The sequence below is a fragment of the Meles meles genome, chromosome 11 (genome assembly GCF_922984935.1).
Source record: "Meles meles chromosome 11, mMelMel3.1 paternal haplotype, whole genome shotgun sequence".
NCBI classification, from domain to species: Eukaryota; Metazoa; Chordata; class Mammalia; order Carnivora; family Mustelidae; genus Meles; species Meles meles.
In genome coordinates, this window is record NC_060076.1 from 60,619,756 (window position 1) to 60,644,589 (window position 24,834).

Here is a 24,834-nt window from a genome sequence, read left to right on the forward strand (position 1 = left end):
TTTGAAAGCATTTGTGTGGAATTGTTTTCTTGTTGTTAAGTGATTGAATGTACTAAGGAAGACATCTAGACTTGCAGCTTTCTTTGTTTGAAGGCTTTAAATTCTCATTTAATTTCTTTAATTGACAAAGGATTATTTGTCAATTGACAAAAGATTATTCAGGCCATTTGTTTCTCCTGAGTCAACCTTGATACTTTGTGTCTTAAAAATAACCAGTCCATTTTATCTAAGTTGTTGAATTTATGGCCACTAAGTTGAATGTAATATTCCCCTTATTATCTTTTTAATTTACATAGGATCTGAGATCATGTCCCCCTTTTAATTCTTGATTTTTGTGCCCTCTTTCCATCCACTCCTTTGATCAGTCTCGCTAAGTTTTATCAACTTTTTTGATCTGTTTTATAAGTGTCTTTTGGTTTCATTAAATTCTCTATTTTTTTCTACTCTCCAAATTATTTATTCTGCTCTTATCTTTATTTCCTTCCTTTTGCTTGTTCTTCTCGTTCTAGTTTCTTAAGATGTAAGCTAAGTTTAGATCATTTATTTGAGACTTTCTTCTTTTCTTAATATAATCATTAGACACTATAAATTTCCCTCTATAAACTTTTTAAACTACATCCCACAAATTTTTATATGTTGGGTTTTCAATTTTATTAAATTCAAAATGCTGGTAATTTTCTTTTTGACTTCTTATTTTATCAATGCATTATTTGTAAATGTATTAATTATAAATACTGGAGAATTTTTCAGATTTTTTTTAATTTTTGATTTCTGCTTTAATAAGTTATGGAAAAAAAAACATTATTTATGTAATTTTTTATTTTACATTTGCAGGCTTATTTTATGGCCGAATATATAGTCTATTATGGTGACTATTCCTTAAAGCAATTGAAAATAATAGGAGTTCAGCTCTTGTAGGATGGAGTGTTTTACTTATGCCAATTAGTTAGTTAATATTGTTACTCAGACCTCCTATATACCTACTGATTTTCTACCTGATTTTCCTATCAATTGTTAAAGAACATCGAAGTTTGCAATTAGGATTGCAGATTTACTTATTTGATCTCCTTTCAGTTCTATTAGTTTTTGGTGCATGTATTTTCAAGCTCTAGTGTTAGGTGCTTACACATCTAAGATTGTTATGTCTTCCTGGTGATTTGACCCACATTTCACTGTGGAATGTCTCTCTTCATCCCTCTTCTAAAGCCTACTTTGTCTGATTCTAAAATATTCACTTCAGCTGTCTTTGGGTTGGTTGGTACTTACAGTTTATACATTTTCTTGCACTTTCACCATTAACCAAGCTATGTCTTTTTATTTAAAGTAAGGTTTTTTTCAATAGGATTTTAAACCAATCTGTAAGTTGTTATATTTTAAATGGTGTGTATAGAACATTTATATTTTTTGAAATAATTGATATGGTTGGAGATCATTATAATTTTTAATTTGTCTCTAAATTCTTAAGAATTAACCATATTTATATTTAAAGTACATTACACATAATGTGAACTCAGTAGATGTTGATTAATTTTATATTTCTTTCAGATTCATTGTCTTTTCCCTGTACTATGGATTTATTCTAAATATAGTATCTCTAATATTTTGAAATCATAACTTTTTTCGTGTAAGTTAGAAGTGAAAAATACTTATTATACTTAGTTTCTAAATCACATTTTCTCATGAGTACATTTCACATACCCATGCAGGATGAGAGTAATATAGAAAATGTTAAATATGAATCAGTGAATATTAGATTACTTATCATTCATCTACTTATTACATGTTGTATTTTTGGTAACTATGAATCCATTGAAACAGAGGAAGAAAAAAGTAATAAATTTATACATGTTTTGCTGCAGAAATCAGTAGCAGCATATGGTCATGAATAAAGTATCACCATTTCAATATCTGTGTCTGCTTTAGTTCCCAGTAGTATTATCTGTGGAGAAGACCTTTGCTCTACAACAGAGAATACTCTAAGCATTTGAAAAAGCATTTATTTCTGAGAAGTAGAAGAACACGATAGTGGTTTAACATTAGTATGTTTATAACAATAGTGAGCCTAGTGTTTTGTTTTCATTCAAAACACTATTAACCTTTCCCCCTGGAAAATAAAAGTTTAATTTAGGAGCGATTGTTCTAAAAAGGCATTACTTTCTCACTGGAGGAGAATCCCAAAGGTGAGCAGAGAGGAAAGAAGGTTGCAGAGATACTCAGTAACCAGTGTATAATCCTGGCAGATAGAATGTGACATTAGAGAGATAAGGGGGGGGGATATTTTAATTTAGGGTTCTTGGCATGTCTTATTCCCACACTCCACACAACAACCAATTGATTGTTAAGCATGATGGTAAATAATATATAGACTAATCCTGAAAGCAAGCAATATGTGATTTGCCCCAAACCTCAGGAAACTCAGTGTTCCAGGGTATCATACACTTCCCCATCGGCTTGTCCTATTAAGATTTGTTTAGTGAAAATTTGTGCAAATTTAGTGTTGTTACTGTTTGCTTTATATGTAAGTCATTCTCCACATCTACTCATTTACTTATTCATTCCACAATTGAGGATATTCAGCACTGTCTTAGGTGCTAAATAGGACTATTGCTGTGCAAATGAAGTTTTTAAGAGTTGATTCTGGAGATGAGAACCATCTTTAATTATACTGGGACAAAACTCTTATTAAAGTTACCAAGAATGCTTCCAAACTTATTGAAGTCTAGGAAATAATTTGCAATACTAAAAAATGTATATTTTATTAATAAAACTTTAATCAGAACCAGAATCATATTAGAGATCTACCAGAAATGCAACAAAACACCCCAAAAATGTGCCAATATTAGTAAGAAAAAAAATCTTTAACTTCTCAGTATAGTATAGTCAATGGAATAAGATAACATCAAAAACTCATAAAGAGTCATTTCAAATGTGCAGTAACTCAACTGTAAGGATGCAACTTGAAAAAAATGATGTTTTGAGAAAGAGGATAATCCTTGTTCAAGAGCCATCATTAGTGTTACCCCACTTTGGAATACTGAAATGTTCTTAAGTTTGTATAAATGTGCCAGGCTGCCCAATATTATTGTTTTCTGTGAAACTGTTGTCTGTCAACCAAAAATCAGGCTTTAAAAAAATCACAATTTCATACACTCCAGACCTATGTAATTATTGGCATCTTCACTAATCAACCTGGGGATGTACTAGCATGATTAGAAATGTGTGATATTTAACAAGTCATTTTCCAGAAGAAGAAGAAGAAGATAGAAGAACAACAAGAACAAGAACAAGAAGAGGAGGAGGAGAAGGAAGAAGAATAAGTAGTACTAGTACTAGTAGAAGTAGTAGAAGAAGCAGCGGCCATTATTCATGTGGTCCAGTCCCAGAAGATTTTGTGATGATGGCGGAGCAGTGGCTTTGGGTTGAGTCATGGGTGGATGGACAGTTCCAGGTACTGGGAGTATACCGAGACCTTTAGGGCTCCTACATCTTGGTATCCTGCAGGAGGAGGAGAAAGAGAAGCTTGATGCGCTGCAGGGTATCCTCTCTGCCTTCTTGGAAGAAGATTCTCTTCTTACCATCTTCAAAGAAATTGTGGAACAATGGTCGTTGGAAAGTTGGGATGTTCTCACCAAGATGAGAAAAGAAGATGAGATACAGATTATTGCCACCTAAGTTTAGAAGCAGGTAGACTGTGGTGAAGCCCAGGATGGTGTCAGAAGGGGAGAAGCAGGTAAAGCTGCACTCCTAGCCCAGTACACTGCTGTGACAGATGCAGAAGATGAGAAGGATGAGAAGGATGATTCAGGTACCACCACAATGAATCTTGGTTCTGATACCTTTTTATTCCAAAACGCCAATGTGCAAGATGTCCTCAATGCTGGAAAACTGGAGTGAGTCTTACTCTGGGAAGAAAGAATAGGACAAGCTGCAAATAGAGAGGGACAAACTCGCTAACCAGGAACGCAAGGAAAGGAAAGAGAGAAGGGCACAATGAGGGGAGTGGAAGCAATAACTTTGGCCCACTCTTTTTTTCTCTTCATGGAATTGATCAAAGGGAGAACTGATTGTGCACATATGTATTTAAGAGAAATGAGAGAATGAGTAAAGTTGTTTCCCAAGGCATTTCCCTCTATTTAGGTGGTCCAAAGGAAAATCACAAACACTTCTAATTACAAAATGTGCCATGTCTCTGTGGTGTGGATAGTCAGATTATTGATGCTGATGTCTATACCAAAGATCTGGAATGGGGGCAACTTTTATATGTTATACTGAAGTCGTGGCTCCTTTTGGCCACTTTGAAAGATTTTTCTCACTACAGATAAATAGCAGAAATATTCAGAAAGCTGGCAGTTACAGTTTTCATTCTGAAGAAGCAAAATCATGACCACTCATGAAATGTGGGAATATAAGGTACTTTAAAAGTAGTATTCACTCCTTAATGTATTGTTTTATGGGTGAAATAGAAAGTTTATGAAACGCCCTATCTGGATCCAGATACTCTGTTAACATGACATGGAACTATGAAAATGGAAGAAACTATGTGGTAGATGTTCTAGATTTGAGAATTTTTTTTGTTGTTGTTAAGCTTCAGCCTATGGGAGGAAAAAGAAGTATCTTTTTAAGTAGAGATACATATTTTTTCCTCATCTAGGTTATAATTTTGAAGAAGGATGTATATCGGGTGAAAGGATATCATTGTTAGCTAGATTCATTTTTTTATAACCATGAGTTCTTTTGAGTGCTAGTAGAGATTTTATTCCTGATCTGCCCTAAAACATGAGTATAAAGAACTGATAATTACAGCTTGAGAGAAACTGCAGGAACCATGTTTAAGAAAGAAACACTGGAAAACAAAGATGTTTAGGATTGTATATTGTGGGTGTTCAACAAACTTATTTAATGAGTGAATAGAAAATGAGCAAGAAAAATGAGCAGGAACTCTCCATTTATACTTTTGTCCCAGGCCACATTCAATTGTAAATAAGGTCTTTCTCTACTTCAAGCAGCAGACTGTCAAGGGGCCGGAAGGGAGCAGTCTCCCAGACAGGTCAGAAAATAGGTATTTTATCCCTTAGGTTGGGAAACTACTGCAGGCAAACAAATTTGGCCCAGTCTCTTTTTGTATGGTGCAAGTCAACAATGAATTTTGCATTTTAAAAGGGTTGGAAGAGAACAGATATGTGACAGAGATCTTTTGTGACCTGTAAAGCCTAAAATATTTACCATCTGGCCCTTTGGAGAAAAAGTTTGCCAACCTCTGTCTCACATCATTGACTGTGAGGTTAACAGACATTTTTACCTTTGTACAGAAGGTAAAAAACATGGTTAAGGAAAAGATGTGTCACCTCTATACACTCCTACAACCGCTGCATTACATTTTTAGAAAATAAACTATTTAAATCACAAAAACAAATAAACAAAAAATAAATCAAAATAAATTTTCTCTTTGCAATTTTCAGACACAGTGAAAAGAATAAATATGTTACATCATCACCATTCCCCTTCTACTATTCTATTCTATTCTACTCTATGTTATAAATATTTCCTCATTTCTTACTTTGGAAACTTTCTCAAAACTATTTTACCCAGCCCTATCAAACATGCCCATCTTATCCTCCTATTTCCACCTTTTTCTACCACTCCATATTATAAAAAATCTCAAAATCATCAGTCAAGCAAGGTTGGGGAGGAGAACATCAGTAAGCAAAGTAGGATTCCCATTAGAAGGAAAGGAAGGGAAAATTTAGCAGTCTTAATAGAAGAGTAATTTTGGTTTTGTTACATGGGATTTCCAGGCCTTTGGAAACTAAAAGTTAGTAGAGACTTACTGAAAAGATGTCCCAAAAGATGGAACATTTATTCCAACTCACAAATGAGAAACTTTGATCATGTAGTTTAAGTGATCTGCTCCTATTGATATAGGTATATTCAAGGTATATTTGGGAAGCAGTTGTCCCAACTGTGTACTTATGTGAACACTGTGCAGCCTGTCATTATCTCTAGCAGAAGTCAGGAAACTCTAACTCTTAGGGCCAGATTTGGCCCACTGCCTGTTTAAGTCAATAAAGTTTACTGGAACATAGTCACATTCTTTTGTTTACCTATTTTCTGTGACTGTTTTTTATGGTATAATAATAGAGTTTAAAAGTTGTGACAGAGATGAAGGCTCACAAAGTATAAAATAGTTATTATTTGATCATTTACAGAAGGCTCCTTTTCAAAAGTAGGATATCTATTATCTTGTGTCAGGTCCTTCAGGACAAGGATAACACTCTTCCCCCACCCCAACCCCCACCAACAGACATATGAATACAGTCACATTATAGGGTTCTGTTTAGTCCTCTGGTAAGTCATATCTGATCTGGGAAAGTCCTGCCCTTCACTAAGGGGTAAAAATAGGAGTAATATTGAATGAAAACCATTGGAATTCTTTTGAAATAGCTCAAATTTATTGATTGCTTATCATTTTCCTGGCACTGTTTTAAATATTTCACAATATCAACTCATGTAATATTCACACAAAACATATACCATTATCTGCTATTAACTCATTATAGTTGAGGAAACTGAGACTAGAAAGGTTGAATAACATGCTTAAAGCAACACAACTATGAAGTGGCAGTCAAGTTTTAAATACAGAATACTGTCTCTAGAGCCCACAGGCTTCAATTTTAATTGGTTTTGCATCTCCAGAAATAGTAAAGAAATCTACTTTTTTGCAACTGCAGTAACCCAAGCAAATCTGCATGTGGATAGCTAATGTTGATTTAGGATAATCTGTGATAATGTTTGTAAAGTATAAATGTCCATTAAAGCATTTGTTCAACATACACATCTTGACCAACTACTGTATTCCCAGAACCCATTTTATTAGGTGAAGATAGTTCCTTCTTTGAAAGCACTTACAATTTGGCAGGGATTTCCTTTCTAGAAAGTTCTGGATAAAAGTAAAGGCAACAAGAATCAAGAGTCAAGGGTTCTTGTGGGCATGAGGTTTTTATGCTCTTTCTGACAGTAGACAATTATTGTAAATAAAGAGCAGACATTCTGGTTAAATGAAAGAAATGAGAAGAATTATAGCCAGAAAGGAATGAATTTCACCTGGTAACTTGACTTTGGAGAAGTTACTGCAAACTCCCTGAGTCCCACTTTCTTTTTTTTTTTTTTAATTAATTTTTATAGTTTAGAATATTTACTTCCCAGAGTTTTTCAAAAGGATTAAGTGAGATCATATATGTGATAAATTCTAGAGTAATGCCAACAAATTAGCTGGCTTTTGACCTTTTTTAAGTTTCTCTTACTTTCTTAAAAACATTTATCTACAATTTCTCATATTTCAGTCTTTGTTCTGAATTCTTCTTTGAAATGCCATGCACATTTCTTCTTGAGAAGATATTCTCCCTGAACACACAGGGTTACAGCTGCATTCAGGAATACGTCACAGCTATCCTCATTCTTGGATATATCTGAAGATCATTGAGAAATTATTAATCATGGATTGTATATACATACATATGCTCATTATTTGTGATATATCGTCTCCTTTATGCACATTCTATTTCTGACAATATATTGCAAACCCTTCAGGACCAAACACCTAAATTCTGTTTTGGTAACTCATTAGGGCATTTTGTAGATATTTTTCACATTTGTGATAATGAAATATTTTAGACTATTTCAGAAACAGACAGAAACTCACTAAGTTCATGTTAAATAATGGATATTAGAAGACTGTAATGGAGAAGTATTAGAGAGAAATCCAAGGGGTAGATGCATGGCCAATTCAGAGATCATGAAAGTCAGGGTTTTTGCTTTTCCAGGAATTTGCAGCTCTGATATAATTAGAAAAAGTAAGCCCGCCATTCTCTCTGTATATCTCTTCAGCCACAATGACTGTATTTCATTATTTCTCTTCTCTTCTCTGTGTCACGGTGTTTATTCATAGCTTTGCCACTTAGTTCCTACATACTATCTTTCCTCTGTATCTTTTCTTGATTTAGCTTGCTACAGTAAATTTTATGTTTGTTTGTTTCATTGGGTCAAATTACCCAGAGAAAGTTTGTGACTAACTTAACCAATCATCTTTGTCCATAGTTGGATAAAGCCTTTTTCCCAAAGCCACACAGGGTGCCATAGTTTAACTCATAACTCATAAATTGTCAATTATGGAATAGTTTGCCCATCCTTAGTCATTTCATCTGTAGCCAAGGGAATGGGTTTCTATTAATATTCTGAATTTGGCACTATATATATATATATTTTAAACAGTGTAAGACCACATTCCATAATTGGGGTAGGAAGTGAGGAGAGGGGGACTATGGGCTTAAATATAACATACCCTTGGAAAGGCAGTTAAGAACTTAGTATGCTTTCTGGTGCTTATAATGATTTATGAAGGTCATAATAATTTAATGGAAGAAACAAAAGCAAATCAAATACAGAGAGCCATGTGACACAGAAATCAGTCTTTGGGCTCATAGAACTTCTTGAGAAAAACAACATTTTTCTTTGTTTCTCTAGTAACCTGCCTAATGTGTGGAACATAAAATATTGATATATAATTGCTGAATGGGTAATGAATGGCATGGGTTCTTGCTTGAGCTCAGCATTTCAATGTTAAAACCACCATCACATGAAGTTTTCATTCTCTATTGTTCTCAATGGATGGTATGAGCCAGCGATAAGTTCAATATTCTTTGCCAATAGATTTAGAATATCTTTGTATTTAAGACTTCTTAAGTGGACAGTGTGTGGAGACACACTTCAGTTCACTTCGTGCCACTCTGGAAGTGATCCTGATTTAAAAAGAATACTTAAGTCCCAGTTATATCAGTTAATCTTTAACAACATCACCATAACAATGTAACCTATTTCTAACACAACAATACACATGAGTAAGCTGCATTCATATTTGCTTTCACAAAACTAGCCCAAATTGTTTTTGCTGGTCTAGAAAAGCAAACCCCAAGTATCTGCTAAAAAGTAAGTAGCCTGTAGTTGGAATCAAGTAACTGGCAATCCTTTCTGCAGGTAATTTTGGTCTAAATAGATGGCCTTCCTATATTCAAAAGATTGAAACTAATATAGAATTTGGGTAAGTCTGGTAGCCCACAATATATGAAATATTTAAAACTTTTGGACACTCTATCTTGTGGCAATGCAAGAAAGAGATGTGTTTGACCTTAAATCCCTGTATATAGCAATGAGGCAGCAAACAGACAATTAAGAAGAAAAATCTGAAAGCCAAATGTCAAAAATGAGAGTGTTAACCCTGAGTTGTGACATTTTAAAAATGTCCTTGGCTCACATTGAAGTGCAGTTGCTAATGTGGTCATTTTTTTGTCTATTTATAAGGGGAAAAAGCCTTGAGATTTCTAAAATGTTTAGAAATGGATCTTATTCTCTCTGAAAATAACAACAGGCTCTTATTTCCAACCTAAGGGTCAAAGCTAGGAAGAGGTGTCCATTAGTACCCATCAAAGTTTACACTTGCATAGTGCATATCTTAAAGCAAGAATTAGGTCATTATTTTTTTTTAACCTTAACTTATACTAAAATATTCTCTGAGACATAGGAAATAATTAGTATAAAACATTTATTCTTAACGGCAAGAGTTGAGCATTTATTCTTGCAATCCTACCTATGTGGCTGTAAAATAATTTAAAAGATAATATATTTATGTTTCATTTTTCTTCTCAGTTGTTTTTTTTTAAATGCATTTTTAAATTCATTTATTTTTTCAGCATAACAGTATTCATTGTTTTTGCACAACACCCAGTGCTCCATGCAATACATGCCCTCCCTATTACCCACTACCTGTTCCCCTAACCTCCCACCCCCGACCCTTCAAAACCCTCAGGTTGTTTTTCAGAGTCCATAGTCTCTTATGGTTCGCCTCCCCTTCCATTTTTTTTTTTTATAAACATATAATGTATTTTTATCCCCAGGGGTACAGGTCTGTGAATCGCCAGGTTTACACACTTCACAGCACTCACGATAGCACATACCCTCCCCAATGTCCATAACCCCCTCCCCCTCTCCCAACCCCACTTCCCCCCAGCAGCCCCCAGTTTGTTTTGTGAGATTAAGAGTCATTTATGGTTTGTCTCCCTCCCAATCCTATCTTGTTTCGTCAGCACAGTGCCATTGTAACAGGAGAAAGTCCCTTTATTGAAGTGTTGATCAAAAACTCACAAGTACTTCTCAGACTTGTATATGGCCACACTAATTTTGTTTTCTAATTTTCTATAGTTATTTAACTATAACATTACTACTGAGTCATACACTTTAATCAATACCTTCTTTTTAATGTTTAATTATGCATTAGAAAGCAGAGGAACTTTAAAAAACAGTATTTTTGGAGGAAAAAAATCATCTTGCCCCGTATGTGCTTGAGATGGCTCATTAAATGTATCTTCTATCCTTTATTCTTAAAACACACACACGTAAGATAGCGTCTAAGAAAAAAATGTGCTTTAGAGAAAGTAAAATGTTGATATTTTGATGCAGAGATCTTTTTGGATGGCTCTTTTGATGAGAGATCAAAACAACAGTCCTTGAGCTATGTTGCTAACTACCCTTCCTCTTTTGTAGAGTGGCCTGCTGCAACATCTTTCCCATATTTTGCTATACATGTGTCATATGGAGTATACTTTTATTACCACCATTGTGAGGGACAAGAGCCAAAGCACTACCTCTGCTTAAAAATAACACTCTCAGAGTCTGATCATTTTTAGTCCTTGAAAATTTCTAGATATTATACACATTGACTTTGGCTCCCAGAAATGTGTGTCAATAGAAACACTTTTCTTTTGTAAAGAAAGAAATGTGGTATAGCAGCACTTAAATCAGAAGATATCAACACTTAACCCAAAGAGGCACAGAAGTTTGTGATACTCCTACTAAGAGTATCTGGAGTCACACAGCAATAGTCTAATGCCAAGTCTGCTACTTAAAGCTATATAACCTTGGGAAGTCTCCTAGCCCTGTCCATACCTTATTTTACTAATCTCTAAAAAGGGGATAATAAAATGATAGTATAGCCCTTTTAGAGCTGTGAAGAGTCTATTCAAGGGAAGTAATTCAAACAGCATGTGGTACATAGTAGCAAGCTATATTTACAGTGAAATTAGTATTCACGTATAACTTTTCTTCACTTTACTAGGCATAATTTTACATTATCTTTGCATATATTTTAAAAGATTTTTAACAACTTATTCTGGACTAGAGTGGCAACATGGTAAATTGGAGAGGAAAATTTAGACTTCAGAGTCAGAGAGATTTGGAATGAATGTCTTACACTTTGTGTGAATTCAGACAAGTTTATCAACTCTCTAGACATGAATTTTCTATTCTTTAAAGTAGGATTCATATATTTAAAAATAAATAATATAATGCATTCAGGGGTCTAACCTAGTAATAGGTGCTCAAAAAATAAAAACTGTGAATTATGATTTGACCAAGTTAAATTAAATCCAGAATTGTGCATGTTTATTTTACACAAAATACTACTAGTTCAGAATTTAGAGTGTTCAGGAAGTCTTTGATCATTTAATATTGAATTGCTAGATTGATCTAGCATACTGATTATACTTTGATATTAAACTTCAGTCAAGACTAAGGACACACTTACTCCAGGAATACATTATTACCATTGTATTAATCGATAAACTAATGAACTGGATGAAATCCCACCTCCCCACAGTGTACCTTTGTCTAGAACTGCAACGTAAGGACTGAATTTTGGTGTGAGGTAATCTGATACTCCTTAGAGGGTATACATACTGTGATGTTCCATCTCCAGATTTTGTCACTAATATGTTTCCCTCAGCTGTCTAGAGCTGCTTGCCAAAGGTCATGTCTCCTCCCAGGGAAGATTTGACCAATAATTGGCTGATTGGAGGGATTTGAAGGCCTTGCTCCCTGACCCAATTTGGGGCAGCTGTGAAGATCCGTCTTAGCTCCAGAGCTCACTGTAGGATCAGCTGATCCCTCTCTTACAACCACCAAGCAGACAGCTTCTCCCTCTGCCCCGTTTGCCTTCCACCCTTCCTCCTAGGTGTATCTCCTGAGAATACTGCACAATAATCCTTTTGCACAGGACTCTTCCTAGAGAGTGCTCCTAGAGAACACAGTCTAAGATCCTCACTAGTTTTAAAGGTTTTAAAGCAGGGAAGCATGAACAAAATGCATGTTTCTTTTGTATCATGGACCAACAATGGATGAATTAAAAGTGGAGCTGCCTTAAGAACTTGGTCAGCCCTTTTGGAAGGCACAGCATGCATAATCAAAAACATATGAAAGCACACCCACATTTAACACTAATTATTTACTAGAAAAGTTGGGAAAAGAAATGTCATGAATTTGCCTTTGAAATTATTTGGCTATTTGTTATTGATATAATTTATGATTGGGAATATTTCTTGACATTTTGTGGACTTAGAAATTCTTAAAAAGTGGAGAAATTTATCCACTAAACTGTTTTCAAATATAATAAATCTTTTATTAATACTAAATTTAATAATTAATGAAGTGACATTTATAATTTGTGTGTCATATAATTCTAATTATATAATTTAATAATTAATTAAGTGACAATTTGTGTGTCATATAATTATAATTATATAATTGTGTGTCATATAATTATAATTATAATAAATTAAACATTTATTCATTTTGATATTGTGGTTTCTTTTTTTATGTTCTAGAGCCAGTGAGTTTCATTTTAAAGACTCCGATTTTACATGGAGATCTTGAAAATCTCATAGGTCACTGTAAACTTCAAATCCATGAATATCTGAGAAGAAATCCAGTATATTTTTCATAGAAAAAAAACATAAATTTTTCTCTGTTCTTAGTAAATTCTCTCTAGATTAAAGCCAGATAGACACATCCTCCACAGTTTGTACCAGAGTTCACTCAAGCTTGACAGAGAGGAGTAAAGGAGACAAAGCTGAGAGGAGGAGGGTGATGGGTATACAATGAGAACACAAAATTAACTCAGATTAAGCATGGGTCATTTCTTCTCACTTTTCCAAGGATTTTTTTTTATTTTCTTCAGCTTTATCGTATATGCGTAGTCATATCTATATCTATAACTCATGTGGTTAGTTCAAAAAAGTGATGTTTCACATAGATCTCCAACCACTGCTTCTTAAAAGTTGAGCATCGATATGCATATATATTCACAAATCTTTGTGTGACACTGTCCTCTACTACTCCCAGAAATCTGGCTCTTTAGAAACCAGTTTTTAAACCCCTATATTACACATAAAGGATAATAGACTCGTGTACATGCATGTGTATATGCTTTCATCAAGAGCATCCAACCACTTTTTATACTCAGTTTGCTCAATCATAAAATCACCAAAGTCAGAAATGGCAAAGAATTACTGTATCAACAAATTAAGACCATCAAGTTTATTCAAGATAATAACATGTCAGTCATTTGGATTCAGTCCCACTCTGTTTTTAGAAATCATGGAGAAATATGCACCCATAATATTTTTTCCTTAATAAGACAAACTTTGTTCTATATCATCAATATCTCTAAGAGGGTATGTAATTAGACAATATAATATTTTAACCCAAAATTGCCCTAAACTAAATTTCACTATTAATTCCTCAAAATTCACTCTAAATTTGACCTGAAATTGATTATTTTAGCTACAATATTTAATTTAATATAAATATTAAATAAAATGTTAGCCAGATTAAATAATTATAATCATTCATGTCTCTATGTCATCAACTCATATCGATCTATATTTCAGTCAACACTAATTCTACCAGATGTACATAAAACATAGGGACAAATGGAAAGAACCAAATAAACCTTAATTTATGATTACTTTGTGGACTTCTACAAGAACTCCTTTATCAATCCAAGGAATTGCTACATATTGCAAGTGAGCATTCCACCAAAATTTCCTCTTGTGTGAATCAATCCTGAAGTGTTTTCAGTATTAATGACCATGTTTACAAATTATTCCTTACTCTTCTTATATTTTGTCCTAATCTTCCTCTCTTTTCAGTTATTCTTTATGTAAATTTAGTATTTCAGCTATCAGCAGGTTCATAATACTGAAAGAACAACAAAACCCAGGAAAAAGAAGCTATGTTAGGAAATGTACTCACCATTTCACAATCAAAGGAATTATGTTAATGTGTTAGAGTTACTTAACCTCTCTCAGTCTCAGTTTCCTTATTTGTAAACAATGTGTGTTTCCAGGATGATTTTAAAGGAATAAAATAGCTCGTATGTAAGGAGGTCTTAGGTGTATCAGGCACTGTGTTAGACATCACAGATTATCTCACTTAATTCTCACAACTTCTCTGGAAGGCAGTACCATAATCAGTCCTCATTTTACAAGTGAGGAACTGATGGTACTAAGATTACACAGTCAGGGTACCTTCTATTATATTCAGTAAACTATGTGTTAAATATGGGCTATCATGCCCAAAATGACCAATGAGCTTTTCTTAATGGATTTTGAAGAAGTAGAATGTGCTTCTAAGTTGTTGCAATTACAAATAAAGATGCTACAAACATCCACACAATATTTGTGTGGACATATATTTTAAACTCCTTTGGAGAAATACCAAGAAACACAATTGCTGGATCTTATGGTAAGAGTGTGTGTAGTTTTGTAGGAAACTGACAAACACTTTCAAAAGTAGCAGTATCATTTTGCATTCCCAGCAATGAAGGAGAGTTCATATTATTCCACATCCTCACCAGCATTTGATATTGTCAGTGCTCCAGATTTGGACCATTCTAATAGGTGTATAATTCTATCTCATTGTGTTTCAATTCACATTTCCTTGTTGACATGTCATGTAGAATATTTCTTCATGTGCTCATTTGTCACCTGTATATCTTCTTTGACAAGGTATTTGTTAGGGGTTTTGACCCATTTTTAAATAAGGTTTTTTTAATTATTAATTTTAAGATTTATTTTTATATTTTGGGATAAATTCCTTTATCACATGTGTGTCTTTTGCAAATATTTTCTCCCAGTTTGTGGTTTACATTCTAATTCTCTTTATCTTGTCTTTAGAGGGGATAAGCTTATAATTTTGATGAAGTCCAGCTCATTGATTTTTTTTTTCTTGGTTCATACCTTTGGTGTTGTACTGAAAAAGGTGGTCATCTAGATTTTCCCCTATGTTTTCTTCTAAGAGTTTTATAGTTTTGCATTCTACATTCAGGTCTATGATCCATTTTGAGTTGATAACATGTTGTTTAAAAGTGTGGGCTCAGTAACTAAAGATCACTTTGGAAAGTTATGTAAGCCCTCATTGCCTAAGATCCTTCATTTTTTTTTTTTTAAGATTTTATTTATTTATTTGACAGATCACAAGTAGGCAGAGAGGCAGGCAGAGAAAGAGAGAAGGGAGGAAACAGGCTCCCCGCTGAGCAAAGAGCCCGATGCGGGGCTCGATACCACGACCCTGAGATCATGACCTGAGCCGAAGGCAGAGGCTTTAACCACTGAGCCACCCAGGCGCCCCGATCCTTCATTTGTAAAATGGAGATAATCATATTAACACAAATCATAAGACCATAATGAAGGTTTAGTGATATAATACACACTGAGTATGTAGAACTATGTCTAGTGAATTGGTGTTACCTTGTAAATGAAGGATTTTGGTTTTTTGTTTTTGTTTTTTTAAGATTTTGATTAATAGGAATAAAAAGACAACATATATTTCCAGTTCACTCCTTGGAAAAAAACCACCTTAATCCAGAAAGATAATAAGGAGCTTGAAAGAGACAGCAAAGAATACTAATGTTCTATACAATGGTTTTTAAAACTTCTCCCTACAAGAGTTGCTTTCAAAGGACAGTGTATAGTTTGGTATGAGTCTGGGACAATGTTTTGTCTGTTCTAGTTGAAAGCAAATGGGAAAATTAGAGTTGTGTGTGTGTGTGTGTGTGTGTGTGTGTGTGCATGGGTGCACATAGAAGTTTCAAACTCTTCTTTCTTGGGAAAGAGTCTTCTTTATTCTGAGATCATGCCCACACTATACCTTTTGGTGTTATATTTTTGTTTTTTTTTTAATGTTAAAATCATTAGATACTAGTTGATGGTTTTGAAATGTCATTATGTTATAAAATCAAAGGTTGATACCACTATGTCTGTCCCCAAAACATACTTTTTATTAACATATAATGTATTATTTTTTTCAGGGGTACATGTCTGTGATTCATCAGTCTTACACAATTCACAGCGCTCACCATATATGTTTTAAAATTATTTTGGTTTATGAAATCAGATGTCCGGAAACCAATGCCTGAGGACATAATCATGATTTTAGCCTGGACATCTCTGAGATAAAGGTGCAGCAGTGTTGAGAAATAAATGTGATACAGGGAACAAGACTACAAAGAAATGGACCATTTCTATGCGTTATACACAAACAAGTTAAAAACATTTTTCTTTCAATAGAAATTAGACTCCAAGCACAACAGTGTTTTGTTTGTCTGTCTGTCTATCTGTAAGTGGCAGAATAACACATTGCCACACATTTAGCAGCTTCAAACAACACAGAGTATTATCTTACGGTTTCCATGAGTCACAAGTTGAGGTTTTTCTTAGTTGGGTTTTCTCTTCAAGATTTTACAAGGTTGCAATTAAAGCAGTGTTTGGGCTCTGTTTTCAACTGTAGGTGGCCTCGGGGAGAATTTACTTTCAATTTCGTTCTGGCTGTTGTCAGAACTCTTTGCATGTGTATGTGACTGAGGGCCCCTGCTATTTGCTGCTGGTTGTAGGCTGGAGACAGAGCACAGGTGCTAGAGACCATCCATCATTTCCTGGGGCACCTACAGTGTCTGGCCAACGTGCGTCCTCAGTCTGGCTGCTTACTTCATCAAGCCAGCCAAGAAAAGCTCCCCTGTTTGGAGCTCTAGTTCCTCTTTTGAGGGTTTTTGTCAGATTAAGTCAGGCCCCTCAGGAGGCCTTTTGATTAACTCAAAACCAATAGATTTAGAACTGACATTACATATCTACAATACCCTTCACCTTCGCTATATTATATTGTTCAAAAACAAGTCACACGCCTTCAAAGGGTAGAGGACTGATCATACAAAGCATGAGCATAAGGGATGGAGAGAGATGGGAAATGGCCATCAGGGTCACCCTAGGTTCTGTCTACTACAGAAAGGATGAAATGTGTTTTCCCAAACCCTTTACAGGCAGCACTACTGGTGCAGGGTAGTAAGAGCTAAGCACTAAGTACTACAAGTACTAATATAGTCTGATTTTTAGCCTTATCTCTGCCACTTATTAGCTGCTTAAACTGGACTGGTTGCTTAGCACATTAAGAATCTCACTTACAAAATAAAGATAAATACAAACCTTGAACTAAAGAATTTTTGCAGTTCCCATACAACATCAAAATGCAGTGATTGTAGGATCATCACCTGAGTGAGGTAGTAAGAGCAGACAATGTGTGTCTATGGCTGAAATTCCCAAAGATTAGGTAAAAATTACATTTTCTCTTAAGAATAAAACTAATCGAAGAAAAAATTATAGAGAGCAAGATAGGTTTCATTTTCTTTTTTAAGTATGCAAAATAAAAGAAATTTACCCTCTACTTTCAACTTCTTGTATATTAGTACCTCTGAAACTTTGATAAAGTTGACAGGATTGACTGGGAATTTTTTAATCATTTGAATCAATATAGATACCTATACTCAAAGAGAAATAACAATAGGAATGTGTAATAATTTATCACAATATTTCTATACCTCTACAAAAGAATAAGAGGAAATAGCATAATATTTCTTGTAAAAGTACAAGACCCCTTATGTAAAATGGCTTTATGAAAATCACCTTGATTTACTCTTTGACAAGTTGGCATCTTTGAATTGCATAAATTGCTTCTCCAACCTCCGTGTAAATCTAGATAATCAAGTGAAGCTGAGGCAGAATGTAGCTAATTTAAGTCAAGATTTCCTTGTGAATAAATAAAATGCTAAGAGTTATGTAGCTCAGCTGGTCTCCTAAGTTCTGCTTACACTTGAAATACATGACTGATTCCTCAAGGACTTTGTCCAATGAAGGAACAAGTGGGGAAATATTTTACAATAAAGTGTTGATTTACTTTAAACTGTAATCTCTGGCAGACAATTGGGCAAAAAGCTTTTTTTATATATATTCTTTTGCTCCTATGTGAAATAATAAGCAACAGATGATCCTCAAACTGACATTACACAATAGCTGGGTGATTGAATCTGGCACTTGTTGGAGTGAACTCATTCTTATATTGCTCCTTTTTCAATGTTTCCAGGATTAGTTGTGGAGAATACCTGCACTTTCTGTATTAAATTAAGAGGTATACACATTTCTTTCAGCTTCACATTCCAGCCCTATTTTTGTAAACTCAATTCAGGATAGTCAAGTTTAGGAGGAGCTGAGTCAGGCACAACATTGATCACTCCAAGAAACTAAATAATTGGTATTTAATAAAAGAGTTAATAACTTTGCTGGCTTGAAGTTCTGAAAAAGAGGTTATAACCAGGAATCTGGGGTTATAATTTAACTGCTAGGGTAGGACCATGATAACTTTTCATGCTTTGAATTTGTGACCTTTATATTCTATCAATAAATATTTTGAAATGAAACATATTTCTTCCTCTTAAATCCCATATCCTAAAATTAACCACTTTTCTCTTATTCTAAAATAACTCATTCTAGTCACAAAAACCTTTAAGTAGTGAATATATGAAAATGAATTTTCTATAAATACTATTATGGATAATTTTATTTTCTTTTATTATACCTTTTTGTATCTTTTGCTCTTTTACTAAGCATTTATTTATAAATAAAAGTAATGCTGCGGGGCGCCTAAGTGGCTCAGTGGGTTAAGCCTCTGCCTTTGGCTCAGGTCATGATCTCAAGGTCCTGGGATCAAGCCCCACATCAGGCTCTCTGCCCAGCAGGGAGCCTGCTTCTCCCTCTCTCTCTGCCTGCCTCTATTGCCTACTTGTGATCTCTCTCTCTCTGTCAAATAAATAAAAAAAAATTTAAAAATTAAAAAAAAGTAATACTGCTTCCATTTTTTAAAAAATGGTAAGTTTGAGGTCATTTTTATTTAGCAATGGTGTTTAAAGATCTTTTTATTTTACTCAAATTAGTCATCATCTTAGAAATTTAGAATTCCACCTTAGGAAAGATTTACTTAAGTACAGTAACACATTTTTTTTTTAACCTTCCTTTAGGTTTTCAAATGCACTACACTCTTATTTATTACAGAATAAAGACATATCCTTAATTATTTTTTTCTTAAGTAATGGTTACTATTTTCCTTTGTGTATTTGAAATCCAATTTCAAAACTAGACATGATAAATCTATTTTCTTATCACTTAAAACTATTTAAAAATACCTAAAGAGTTTCTTATAAAAAAATTGATGAAAATCCAAATTTGAAGATAAAAATGAAAAAGAGCTTCATTGGGTATCCTGGTAATAAAATGTAAAAAGTCACACCAAATTAGTTATTAAAATACTGGATGATAGTGAATGTTAGAAGTATTAAAACAAAATCAAACTCATCCCTCATACATTGCTGGTGGGAATGAAAAATGGCACAGCCTCTCAAGAAAACAGCAGTTTCTTTTAAAAAACATGCAATTACTTGGAACCCTGATCAAAAACTAAAGAATTACTGAATGGTGACTAACATAATGTAATAATAATAAGAAGAAAAAAAACCACAATTACAGCATAGTAATTGCATTCTTGGGAAATTGCATTCTTGGGCCTTTTCCCCAGGGAAATGAAAACTTATGACTCAAATAGAAACCTGTAAACGAATATTCATTGCATATTTATTCATAGTATTTCCAAACTAGAGGCAATCTAGATATCCTTCAACAAGTGAATGGTAAACAAACAGTGATATGGCCATACCATGGGCTTTATTCAGCAATAAAAAGGAACAAATTGTTGATAGTCTCAAAACCTTGGATGACTCTCACAGGAATTATGCTAAGCGAAGAATAACAATCCCAAAGGACTATGTACTGTTATAATCATTTATATAAGATATTTGGAATGATAAAATTATAGATGAAGAGCAGAGTAGTGGTTGCCAGAGACAGGTGGTTGGAAGGAAAGGAGGTGAGTATGGTTTTAACGGGGCAATAAAGGATACTTGAGGTGGTAGACCTGTTCTGTCTTAATTTTAGAAATGGATACAGAAACCAACATGATAGAACTGCATAAAATTAAATACACACACATACACAAAGAATTGAAAGTAAAACTGAAAAATCTAAATAAGAACAGTAGATCATATCAATGTCAATATTCTGGTTGTGCTACGGTACTGCAAGTCTGCAAGATGTTACCATTGAGGGAAATTGGGGAAAGGTTACAAAGAATCTCTCTGTATTATTTTTTGCAATTGCATGCTATTCCACATTTTTATGAAATAAAAGCAATTAGTTAAAAATATTTTTTTCAATAACCAAGGGATTAATTGAAAATGTTCTTGAAAAACTTAAGAGTACAAAATATGGAAGATAAGTACCTACTAAGGAGGGAAAGAGGCAAGAGGCTTTGAGGGAAGAGGTACACTTGAATAAAACTGACAGACTATTTATACCATTGTTTATTATTTGATGCATACAACATGAATAATAAACAAAATGAACAAAAGCAAGACAATGAATTAGAGGGGCAGAAACATAAAAGCACAAATGTCAAATATAAAAAGTAATATTTTAGAAACTTAATTATTAAGTTATACAAATACGTGCAAAAATGTAGTCAGAGATTCTGCAGTTTTAAGGTAAGTTTTAATAATAATTGTCATAGAAACAATTATTTTTCAGTGAAACTTAAACTTTTAGAAAGGAAGTAAGCAGAACAAATGATTCTATGTTTTCTTTACAAGACTGAGCTGTAACATCAAAACCTTGTGAATTATCAGGAATGTTGAAGAAAACTTGAATAAACAAAAATGGGGCAAGAAAGGAGAGAGAATGGAATGTAGAATAGTTGAGACCAATAGGAAAAAATATAAAATAGTAAAGTTAAATTTAAATAAACAAGTAAAATGCAAGTGGACTAAATATTTTAATTAAAAGACAAAAGATGCGACATCAACAAAATGGTGGAATAGGAAGATCCAGAAACTTTCCTCTCAGGGACTCATAGAGTCAATAATACATGGGGTCAACTGTCTTTTTGAGAAATACGGGAACCAGCTGAGAGGTTAATGCACACCAGTGAGCACAAAGTCAACTGTATTGAAACTGAGAAATTTGTGGTACTCTACCACCGTTATTGATCCTCTAACTACAGCACTATCCAGTACGAGAAAATCTCCAACTCTCATCTTCTCCCTGGAATGGGAAGAAGAGACTGAACCAAATACCCAATGTTCTGTTTTCCACAGTTGACTACAATATGAGATAAGAGCTTTTCACATGTGAACTTTATTACGTTAAGGTAGTTTTTTTTCTCTTCATTGTTTGTTCAATATTTTTATCATGAAAGGTTGGTAATTTTGTGAAATTCTTTCTATTGAGATACTCATATGATTTTTATTCTTCATTCTGTTACTCTATATCACATTAATTGACTTTTGTATGTTGAATTACCCTTGTATCTCAGAACTAAATCCCACTTAGTCATAGTGTATGATCCTTTTAATGTATGGTTGGAATCAGCTCACAAGTATTTTGTTGCACATGCAACAAAAACAAAAATAAACAATGGGACTTGGATTACATTAAACTAAAAAGCCTCTGCACAGCAAAAGACAGAACAAAACAAAACCAAAAACTAATAACAATAACAAGAACAATCAATAGAGTGAGAAGGTAACCTACAGAATGGGAAAAAATATTTGCAAACCACATGTCTGGTAATGAGTTAATATGTTTCAGAAGTCCTACTTCTGGGTATGTTTCTAAAGAAATTAAAATCAGGATCCCAAAGAGATACTTTCACTTCCATATTCATTACAACATTATTCAATATATCGAAGATGTGGACTCAACGTAAGTCCATAGAAAATGAATGGATAAAGAAAACGTGATATATACATGCAAATGACTATTATTCAGCCTTTAAAAAAGAAGGTAATCTTGTCATATAGAACAATGATGAACTTTAAAGATAATTAAGTTAGTGAAATAAGCTAGTCACAGAAGGACAAATACTGTGTGAGCTCATGTACATGGGGTAACTACAGTAGTCAAATTCATAGAAAAAGAAAGTAGATGATGGTTGTCAGGGTTTGGAGGAAGGGATAAATGAGGAGTTGCTCTTCAATGGGTATAAAGTTCCAGTTATACAAAGTGGAAAAAAGTGCTAAAGAGCTGCTGTACAACATTGTGCATATAGTTAATACCATACTTTACATTTAAAATTTGGAAGAGAGTAGATCTTATGTATTTTTAAAATTATATACAAAAATAAGACAGAGATTATTAGACTTAATCAAAGGCTTAATGTACAATTCTGGGCTGTATACAAGAGATTCCAGCTAAGTAAAAGGAAATATAGATACAGGTTGAGTGAAAACAGAGAGATAAAAAGATATATTTATTATACAAGAATTATCCAAAAGCCACCAGGAATAGCTATAGTAATAAAAGACAAAACAGACTTAGAATTAAAGAGAGACATTTCTTAATATGAAAATGTCTGTTTTTCAAGAAAACTGTTTTTTTTTACATTCCCTGATTCTAATAATACAGAAAGAAATACATAAATCACTGACAGACGTATAAGAAACAATAGAAAAATCCACAATCATCATGGGAGACTTTAATAAGTTTCATAGAGACTGGTGAAACAAGTAGAAAAAAAAAAGATACAGAAAACTTGAATAGCAGTTATGAAATGTGTCCTAGTTAAAATACATAGAATGTCATACCAAACACAAGACATTCTTCTCAATTATCCATGGGGTGTTTATAAAAATGAATCATACCTTGAATTACCATGATGTATATCTCAATGCATTTCACAGGATTCAAATTATAACAAAGTAAGTTTTAGAATTATTGTAGGGGCCTCTGTGTGGCTCAGTTGGTTGAACGTCCCACTCTTGATTTTAGCTCAGGTCATGATCTGGGGGTCCTGGTATTGAGCCCTGCATCTGGCTCTGCACTCAGTGGGGAGTCTGAGATTCTTTCTCTCCTTCTCCCTCTACTTCTTGCTTGTATTCTCTATCTAAAATAAATAAACCTTAAAAAAAGAATCACTGTAGAATTAATCTAGAAACCAATATGTAAAGATGAAGAGAAAAAAAAAGATAAAGATGAAGAGAACAGCCTTGAGTGCCAAGAGATTAAACATAGTTTATATAAAAAAAACCTGCAGGTCAAAGAAAATTGATATCAGAAAATATATTTTACTGAATAATAATGAAAATATGACATAAAACTTGTCCACTACATCTAAAGTCTAAATGGAATTTTTCAGCTTTAAATGCAATAGAGAGAAAAATAAATAAATGCAATAGAGACACTGAACAATGAACAACCTAATGTTCCTCTCAATTAGTGAGGAAAGAATGATACATTGAACACAAAGAAAGTAGAAGAAAGGAAATAATAAAGATAAAAGCATGAATTAGTAAAATGGAAAACAAATTCAAAATAGAGTGAAAAAACAAGACAAACACTAGTTGTTTGAAGAGTCTAATAAAAGTGATAAACCCTGTGGATAGAAAGGAGAAGGACCAATTGTCCAGTATAGCAGTTTCTTGTTATAAGGAATTAAAAAAACAGTGACAGATTTTTAAAATTTGGGGTGGGGATAGGAAGAGAGAGAGACACAAATAGAGGAAACACATATTATCAATATTAGAAATGTAAAAAGCAGGTATTACTATAGATTGTAAAAAAATTTTTTGACAAAAATGAGACATTGAGTTAATTTCCTGAGGCTACTGTAACAAATTACCACAAACCTGGTTGGTAGTTTAAAGCAACAGAAATTTATTCTTTCACAATTCTGGAAGTTTTAGCCAAAAGTCCAACATTAGTATCACTGAACAAAAGTCAGCAAGACCACACTTCCACCAGTAGCTCTGGAGATTCTAGAGAATCCTCTCCTTTCCTCTTCCATTTTCTGGTGACTGCCAACACCCCTAGGCTTGTGTCTGTCTCAGTTGAATATCTGCCCCCTTGTTCTTCTCTTCTGTCTCTGAACTTTTTCTATGTCTCTCTCTGGTAAGGACACATGTGATTGTGTTTAGGACCCAACCTGCTCATCCAGGATAATCTTCCCATCTCAAGATTCTTACTTAATCACATCTGTAAAGACTCATTTTTTTTTCGTTTAAAGTCACATTCAGAGGTTACAGGGATTCATGTATGCTTATCTTTTGGGGTACCATATGCAGTCTACTACAATAACTATAAACAATTATATTTTAATTAATTTGAAAGTCTAACAAGAAATGAATGAATCCATTGAAAATTACAATCTACCAAAGCTAATAGAAGAGACATAAAATAGGACTCTTCTTGTATTTGTTAAAGATTAAATCTATTTTTAGAAACTTCCCACAAAGAAAATTTCTGACCAAAATGGCTTTACCAGTGAGTTCTTCCAAATACAAGAAGTAACACCAGACTTACACAAACTTTTTCAGGAAATAAATGAAGAAGACAGATTTCTCAATTGATTTTATGAAGACAGAATAATATTGACATCAAAATCTAGATACAAATATAGGGAAATAATATTAACCTCAATATCTCTCATGAATGCAGATGTAATAATGTTAAGCAAAATATTTGCAAACTGAATCTCTCCAATCATATATATGGATCACCTTAAGGTTGCATATTTGATTAGAGT

General features: G+C 33.7%; 1 protein-coding gene and 1 pseudogene across 48 annotated transcripts in view; both read left to right on the forward strand.

The window, feature by feature from the left end:
• The window catches only part of PTPRD (protein tyrosine phosphatase receptor type D), a 2,308,694-nt gene that overhangs the window by 1,540,143 nt on the left and 743,717 nt on the right, over positions 1-24,834 (forward strand). The gene's annotated exons all lie outside the window — the stretch shown is intronic.
• LOC123952588 lies at positions 3,398-4,012 on the forward strand (annotated as a pseudogene).